Genomic DNA, 8,736 nt, shown 5'->3' with positions numbered 1-8,736 from the left:
TCCAAGTCGTCCAGGCCAGTCTGCAGGGACTGTTCTTGCTCCCGCCCTGCAAACACCCGGCAGGCGACACGTCGCGGCGAAATTCAGCTGCAGAAGACGAAGAGCATCACCTGCAGTTCGACGCGTGGGAAACGCTGCGGGAGGGGGCTTGCAAAAAAGAACACCGGGGAGGGGCGCGCCGCGGGGCTCCGGGGCCGCGCGGGTGCTGAGTGCCCGGAACGCCGGCGCTCGGCGGAGCCGGGGACACGCCGCCCGGTGGAGAGGGCTACGCGCCTGCGGGCGGACAGCGCTGCGGCTGCGGACGCCGCCCCAGCCCCGCGCTCCGCGCTGCTACTGTCGGGGAGGCGGACCCCGCAGGAGGATCCCGTCCGCGCCGCGGGGCGGGGGGCGAGGCGGGGCGCTGACGTCACCTCCCCTCCCCCACCTCCTCCAGGAGGGAGGGAGTGGGGAAGAGGCAGTGATCCGCCGCAGTTCCCGGCCGCAACTCCTGAACTCGGCGGCTCGCTGCCTGGACATGTCCTGACAAACTTGGCTTCTCCTCGGCCCTGTTCCGTGGCCCTCGCGCACTCTCATTCCGCCTCCTCGTAGTGCTCAACTTTCCACCCGGGACGGGAGCCTCCGGAGATGTGGCGCCCCGGGTCCGGGCAGCGCGGGCGGATCGCACTCTCGTTGGGGACATGCTGAAGATCGGAGGCAGGCAAAGTTGGTACTTGAGATACGGCTTTTAGCAAAGATCCAAATCGTGTGGGGATTACGGAGCTGCCGGAGACTTTAAAGCCAGCACCCAAGGACTCGAGTGGCTGGACTGGTGAGTTCTTTGTTTAGTATAAGCCTTTTGTATTTAAGTTTAAACGTAAATGAAATTGCGTGGGGTGTCTGGCCCTGCGCCAGCGCAGGGAAGCGTGTGCATCCTACAGGCTCTCTTCCTGGCGAGCTGCACACCCCTCTCGGGGCACATGGCTCGGGAATGGCAAGATCAGTCTGCACAGGCTTTGGAATTCATAAAATACATACATAGCACTGTTCAAAAGAACTTGAAAAGCTGTGCGTTTGTGCATTATTTTGAATGTAACTTACTATAGAAATGGTGCCCAGGGAGGGCGCACCTCGGGGCCGCGCGATCTGCAGTGGCGCAGCGCCCTCTAGTCCGGGCACCCGGCAGGGCGCGCGGTCCCCGCTGGGTTCCGCGCGGACCGAGAACTTGGACCTGCCGGGCGCTCCTGGGACGTGGGCGTGAGCTCCCAGCCCTCACTTACCACCCACTCCGGCTATTCTGTATCGAATTTTCACACACGAGCTTGGGTGCACTGGTTGGAGAGGCGGTGCTGGAGGAAAGCGTTTTCGTTTTCAGGAACCGTCCCCCAGTCCCCTAATTTCCAAAAGCCTTTGGGGACAGGGTTAGGGAGGGCCAACAATCGAAAGGACACACGCGGAGCTTTAACTGCATTTCTCTTTCTCGTGAAGGTAATTCGGTGGTAGCAGAGGCATCTCTGTTTCGTTTCCTTAGGGCTAAAGGAGCAGGAAAACGTGGCAGCGCCAGGGTCTGAAATCTCCATCTCTGGCTCTCGGCTGTTCCTGTGGCGAAAAAGTGCAACTTCTTCCAGGCAATTAGGTTTCGCAGTGAGCCTGGAGAATCGGGATTCCCAAGCAGATGTTCTAGCCCGAGTGAGGGTTTTTATTTATTAATGAATGGTCATTTTCTTCAGGAGCTCTTTTGTGCCATTTAAGACGTCTTGTGATTTTATGTTACGGGATGATGTCTTTTTACTTTTTACTGTTCTTCTTTCCCCTCCAACTCTACCTCGCCCCCCCCCCCCCCCCAGCAAACTGTTGTCGTTCTTGTGTGACTGTGATTTGTTGAGAGTTGGTATTAGGCAAGGGGCGCAAACCGGTAGAGCTTGGAGATCAGGTCACCTATTTTCGATGTGTTCGAAGTATAAAATGGACCTGTAAGTCCAGGACACTGCGCATTTATGGCCACGGCCCAGTGTTTGGATGGTGGTGTTTGCTGGGTGCGTGAATTTATGTGTATTCCACGTAATGCGCGGGGGATACACCACCTACTCTTAGTGCTACGAATCGGCACATTCATTCAGCAGGCATTGTTCTTCCTTCTTAGCCATAACCTGCTAGACACCTTTATTTTTTCAAACACCTTATTTGGGATGTGTTAAGAAGAGACTGCATTAACTTTGAACCGAGGACTTTCTCTAACCCTAGACTCAGTCGCCCGCGTCTGCCTTGCAAGTTCCCCCCCGCAGCCCCCTCCACCGGTTCCAGGGAGATCAGATCTTTGTCCTCACAGTGTTAAATGTTCGAGCCCCACAAACTTTCCGAGATCCTGTCCGCCCTCTTCCCTGGGCCGTTTTCAACGCCCAGGAGCACTCCGGGCTTCGGCCGGGCTCAGCCGTGCGGAGCCGGCGGCCGGAGCTACGTCGGCGCTGAGGCTGGGCTCGCAGCCCCCGGACCCCGGACGGCGCGCTCGGGCTGGGGGGCTTCCCGGCGTGGGGCTCCCCCTTCTCCCTAGGGAACTTGTAGTTGCACGTCAGACCGGGTTCACAGTTTGTGGGGTGGACTTGCCGGCCGGGAAGGCGCACGAGGCGGCTCCGCAGCCTTTTGTCCCGCAGACGTGGGAGCCGGGGTGTCCGCCGGAAGAGGCCGGTGTTGGGGCTCGTGACCGGGGTCGGGGAGGTGATGGGGTTTAACTAGCTCTGCACGATGGAGTGGCGGAGGAAGCGCTTTCATTTTCCCTGGATCTTGGTGTGGGCCGAAGGAGGAAGTAGATCCGATCTAACCGCATTCCTTTTGAGACCTTTTGGAAGATGTTATTCCACCGAGCAATTGCAGACCCAGAACAGGCTTTCAAATGCAGATTTAGGAATTCCCTGAAGGTTCTAGGGAATCTAAAGCGAGCGGGAGAAGCTTTATTAGCCTCAGCTGGCTCCCCCCAAGGCTGAACTGCTTCCCCTTTCCTTGCAGGACACATTCCTTACTAATTCCCCGCACAAATGTGTGTGCCAGCCGTAACTAACGGCCGCACGGGGGCAAGCCCCACACTGCTCCTCGGAGGGTCGCCAGATCACCCTGGGCGCTCGCTTGTCTCCTCGCGAGGAGCTGGCGGCTGTAGCGGCAGGGGGGTCACTGACCCGCGGCGGGGGCCGCTGCCCGGGGCCCCATGCCCGGGGCCCGCGAGCTCCGTCTGGCCGCCGGGGAAAGTCGGGTCGAGTTTCCGCGCGGCAGAAACGAGCGCCGGCGCTCGCGGGCGTGGCTGCGGGCGGAGGGATACACTCGGCGCCGGGGCCTGGGAGCGGGCACGCGGACAGCGGGCCGGGGAGCGGGGCGCGCGGGAAGCGAGGGGGCCGCCCACAGCGTGCGGCCCCGCCGGCCCACGGAGGCCCCCCGGACGACCCGGCCCCCAGTCGGGGGCGCGCTGAGGCGACGAGGCGCGCGTCCCCGAGAGCGCCGCCGCCACTTGGGGCCAACTTTGCTGTAAGTTTGGTAGAAACGAAGTTGGGGCTGGAGGGCGGGCGAGCGAGGGGCGGCGAGGCGCCGGGGTGCCAGTGCGCGGCCGGGGCCGGAGCCGTCGGTGCCGGGCGGCGTGCAGCTTGCTGCCGGGGCTGGCGGGCTCTCGGCTCCCTTGGTGCTTCCCTCGCGGACCAGCCGGGGCTCAGGGAAGTGCGGTGAAAGCAGGCTCCGCGGGAAGGCGGCCCGGTGCCGCGGCGCCTGCCGGCTCGGGAAGTGGCGGACCGGCTCCGGACTCGGGCGGCGGGAGGACGCGGGGGCGGAGGGGTGGGAGGGGATAACTGGCGGCGTGAACCGCATGGTAATTACCGAGCCAGAGCCGCTGCGAGCCGGCGGCGGGCGGCGGCGGCCCGGGCTGCGCGGCTCTGGTCCTGGAGCCATTGCTGGAAATCGGAGCGGCGGCCGCGGCGCGGGGCTCCCGGCGGCCCAGGGCGAGGGCTTCCGCTGCGCCCGGAGCTCGGAAACTTGGCCGCCGCGCCCCGCTCGCTCCCCGGGTCACCCTGGAGCCTGCTCAAGACTTAACTGATCTCGCCCCTGGGTTAGTTCTTCAGTTTACGAGACAGTCCCGGCGTAGGTGAGATGAAAGGGGCGGCCGGGAGCCAGAGATGGGGTCTTTGCAATGGAGTCCGACTCCTAGCAGTTTTGTGCCCCGAGGGAGCGCTGCTCTGAGGTTAAGCGCTAACTGCTTGAACGTGGATGGAATTGGTGCGACTGATAAATTGCGGGGCCGAACCTTTGCAAAAATGTGCTGCTTAACTAGTTTTTTTTTTTTTTTTAGAAAGGGATTCTCATTCTTCACTGCTTTTTCTTACAATGCTGTCTTCCAGGAAGCTAACTTTCTGTTGTCGCCGTGAGATTTTTTTGTTCCCACTGAAGTGAATCGCAGAGCTTTGAAAACAAGGACGCAATTGTATGCATTAGGAAAGTAAACTCAAGTATTTTTTTTTATGCATTTAACGGTGGTTTTTTTTTTTTTTTTGCATGTGTTTGAACTACGGTTTCTTTAAGGGGCTTTTGTTAAACAGCTCTGGTGCTTGGTAGGTAGATTTTATTTTCCTTTTTTACTGGATATTTACAGTCACTATTAAAATCGGAAAAAAATTAAAAGGCAAATGATCTTCATTTATCTTTAGTAAAGGCAGCTTCTTAAGGCTTTGTATGGTCGGACATGGGTTTCAGTACTTGGAGTTATCTGCACGTGATGAAACTAGGCTGTGGTAGTATTATTTCCATATTCTTAGAGTTGTGATTGATACCCAGCATGTCCAGTTGTTATGGTTATTCATGAAAATGTGTTTCTGTAGTTGTATAGGTTAATATATATATAATATAGGATATTTGGCTTTATCTTTGAGTTTTAAAAGGACAGCTCTAGTTCCGCAACTAGAATTATTATTCTTGTCTTTATTGTAGTATTAAACTTTAAGATGGATTTAAAAATACTTGAAGCATTATATAATTGAAAAAAATTGATATAACTCTAAGTGAAGCCAAACATGGCATTTGACAAGCTCAGTGTGAGTTTTGATTTGAATAAAGTGTGCATTTGTGTACCCATTTCTTGAAAAAGGAACATCTTACCTGAGCCAAAATCTTTTGTTACTCTGAAGGGAAGCAAGATTGTTAGAGGACTTAATGAAAGCATTCAGGCCACCTGTATACTCCTTGTGTCTTTTATTTAGTCACTAGAAGTTCCCCCAGTGGGTTATCATAATGTTAATAGATTATTTAATCCGTGTTGTGGACAAGTGCCAAAAGGGGAATCTGAAAATTATGTGTAAACTAGCGCTGTTTTCGTCCCGAGCTCCTGCCTGTCTCGTGCTTGTCTGTAGACTCAGCTCCTGAGCCACCTCTGAAGCACTTGTTTCTTTGACTGTTAGAGGTGAGCGGGACCTCACCGGTTATTTAACCCCTATCAAGTCTGCCACCATCTGTTTTCCACCCCAGTTTGGCTGATTTTACATAGACTCAGTAAACTGAATCAAATTAGTGCATTATTGTTGCATTAAATGTTGTCTCAGTGGCCCAATTTGTGGCCTAAAGGACCTGACTTAATAGCAGGAAGCCATAAGGCTAGGTGTCTGTTTAATCTTTATGAGTGCGAAATTGCAGTAGGTAAGCTTTCTTTTGACCAAATTATATAGATGATGACGCCAAACTGTATTTTTTTTTGTCTCACTTAATTGGTCAATTTGCAAGTGTTAGTTTATCCTTAGGCACTGGAAAGGAGTTTTTGAAATGAGTGATTCAGGTCATTCATTTAAGATCGTTGCCACTTTGTCTTCTGATTGCAAAGTGTAGTGCATCAGATGAAGAATCTGTTTCGTATTTTAAAGTTTTTAAAAATCTTACCTTTAAGTCCCAGGTTTAAACATATTGCCAAAATTCTTGCTTAATCCCAAAGGTTTATTATATGTGTGGATATATATCTGTGGTTAAATGTCTTTTTACAAACTATTTAGGAAAACCAGGCAATATTTAATCCTTATCCTTCATAGACTGTTGGAGCAGAGAGCTTCATATTAAACTCTGCATCACAGAAACCGATCTGGCATCTCCTATAGCCAATTTGGAAGCATTTTGAGGTGGGTGTGACCCCTTTCTCAGCTGCTGGAAATCAGAGCCATCTCTAGGGCAGCCATCTGCACTGTTGTTACTGGCCTGGTGTTGCACCTGGAGTTTCTGTTAATTTCAGAAGGCTGGATGTGTATTTTCCCATGTTCCCCTCCTTCCCTCCCCTCCCCTGCTTGAGTCCTGCCTCCAATCTCCATCCATTTATGGACTCGGCAACTGTGGCTCTCCTCTGTGCCGAACACTGGGCTGGACACAGGATACAGGGGACAGCGCCCATTTCCTGCCTTCGTGGACCTTGCAGTCCCGTGGGGGAGGACAAGTACGTGGTCCGTTATATCCAGCGTGATAGGGACAGGGTAGTTGATCCTAGCACCTCAGTGAGCTGGGCAGGGGCGGGGAGGTGGATATTAGGGTGAGTTCTGAGGGCAGAGTGAATCAGAAGGGAATAATTCAGGGACAGGAAATGACGTGTGTGAAGTAAATCGTAGAAACCTTGGTTGTGACATGATTTGTGGCATGCTGAAGCTACCATGTTATCGTTAGGAAAATGGTGGGTTGGGCTTATTATAAATGCCTCTTCGATCCTGTTTTTACATGACTTATGTCTTAGCCTGTGTGTGTGTGTACGCGTGTGCAAGTAGAACATAGGAAATCCATGACCTGGGCTTACATTGGTTCATAGACAAGGAGTATAGTTTTTTTATGGGGCAGGTGTTAAGAAGGGAAGGTAAAGAAGAAATGTAGAAGACCGAGATGACAATAAATGTGAGGACTGAAGGGCAGAAAAAACGTTTAGCCTGTCTTTGTAGGAAGGCGGGGGATGGAGAGCTTGTTAAGTTTAGAGCCTTCACCACTAGGTGGTGTCGTGTGTCCGGGACAGCTTGGTGGTTCCCAGCCTTGGGAAGTAGGCTTTTTTGGTTTGAAATAGTAAATTAGAGATTCAATTAGTAGAGTAGGTAGAGGTAAAATTATCAGAGGTCTTTCATACAAGGCTTAGAAGAATATACTTAATAAGCAGGCTAAGGGGAAACACTGAATTTTTGCAAACTGGGGTCTAATGTTGCAAAGAAGTTTTCCTGAGATTGTGATTGTGGTTGATAGGCTAAGTAGAAAGGGGGCCAGAAAGCGGGAATACCGGAAAGCTAGGAAACACTGTGCCCGAGCAAATACAGATAGAACTAGATGGCAGCAGCAGAAACAGGGAACAATTTTGAGAAATTGAGGGGGGAAAATGTCCAGTCTTGATAACTTTAGATATGGAGGTTTGGTAGTTAGAAATAAAAGATCAGTGTGTGTGCAAGAGGGAAGTGGTGGGGGCAGGGTGGGGAGGAGACAAGTGTCGCCCTGGAGGGAGGAGGCTATAAAGATTTTAGTACAATCTGTAGCTTTCCAAATAAAGAAATGGAACCCAAGGATTAGGTGACTTCCTTGAATCCACACAGTTGGTTAGGGACAAAGACTGGGCGAGATCACAGTTTTTGTCTGCTAGCCCCTTTTTTCTTTGATTTCTTAGGTTGCAAGCCTGTGTGATTTGTGATTTGGGAAGTGGTGAAACTCTTCCCTGGCATAGAAATGCGTAGTGGAATCATAGAGTGGAATGGCTGGTGTTTTGCAACTGGGAGTGGGTGAAAGGCTGGGTCCTGTAGGTCTGATGGTATCTCAGGAGGGGTGTTCCTGCTCTTGAGGGAGGTTAAGGCTGGAATGTGGGTTTGCAAAGTGATCCTTTACAGTCAGGGCGTAGTGGGCGAGGTCTTTAAGGATGATGCCTCGTGCATGTGTGAAAAGAGTTGAAGACAGAAGTTTGTCACGTCAAACGTGAAGAGTGTTGAAGAGAATCAGGAAGAGTTAGTGTCGTTCATGGCTCACGTGTTGTGGATTGCCGTGTGTTAGGCAGTCTGTGACACGGAAAGGACACAGTGGTATTGGGGAGGGTGTAAGGAGTGTGACATTGAGTCAGAAAGTGCTGAGAAAAGCGCATCTGATTCGACATTGGCTTGTGACACCAGGAAAAGCTGTTTGTGAAGCCCTGGAGAGCCATTCAGGGGAGAAACGGCCTCTTTACAGGAGGCAGAAGTCAAGGTAGCCCTGAGCACATATGTTCTTAGAACTTCACCTGAACAGGAACGAGAACCCTAAGGTGTACGTTTGAAGGAAGTGAAGGTTTGAATGTTTATGTTCAAGTAGGGACAAACGTGTATGTGTAGACTCTGTGAAAGGGGCCTGTCGAAGGGGTCATTTGAGTGTGATGCTTGAGAGGGATAATTTAGGGAAGAAATTTTCCGGCCTCACAGGGTGTCTTCATTTGTAGCTGGGGTGGGTCCCATCTCTTCTGAGAGGTGGGAAGAAGGGAGAATAGGGGAAGAGAGCATTTTAAAGAGAGGAAGAGGAGGGACTCTCTCCCGGGTGACTTTGCATTTTCTTACCCTGCAAGGAACGTTCACATTCCTGATCCATTATTAAGTGAAATACCTGTACGTACACCTGAAAATAACTATAATCATAATTTGGCCGGTAGTAAAACTTCACTAATTTGGGAGTGGAGGGTGTGGCCAGTGTTAATTGCCGGCTGCCCTGCCAAGGTGACATTTAAGTGATTGCTGTTTGCAGAGGAAAATACATTAGGTGAGATGAGCTTAAATC

The 8,736-nt window shown here is 52.1% G+C and overlaps 1 protein-coding gene across 4 annotated transcripts in view; it reads left to right on the top strand.

The window, feature by feature from the left end:
* The first annotated feature begins 415 nt into the window (after nucleotides 1-415).
* Nucleotides 416-8,736, top strand: part of FAT1 (FAT atypical cadherin 1) — a 123,423-nt gene continuing 115,102 nt past the window's right edge. For 2 of the 4 annotated variants that reach the window (XM_045785744.2, XM_045785740.2), the window contains exon 1: nucleotides 416-808. The gene's annotated coding sequence lies outside the window, so the exon portion shown is untranslated. Of the gene's footprint in view, nucleotides 809-3,328; nucleotides 3,490-3,888; nucleotides 4,097-8,736 lie in introns of those variants that run through there. The other 2 variants (XM_045785741.2, XM_045785742.2) reach the window with 2 other exon arrangements.

This window comes from Ursus americanus, chromosome 27 (assembly GCF_024610735.1).
Source record: "Ursus americanus isolate L20-20 chromosome 27, mUrsAme1.1.p, whole genome shotgun sequence".
Classification (NCBI taxonomy): Eukaryota; Metazoa; Chordata; class Mammalia; order Carnivora; family Ursidae; genus Ursus; species Ursus americanus.
The sequence above is the reverse complement of the archived record's forward strand: the minus strand, read 5'-3'. Positions and strand labels throughout refer to the sequence as shown.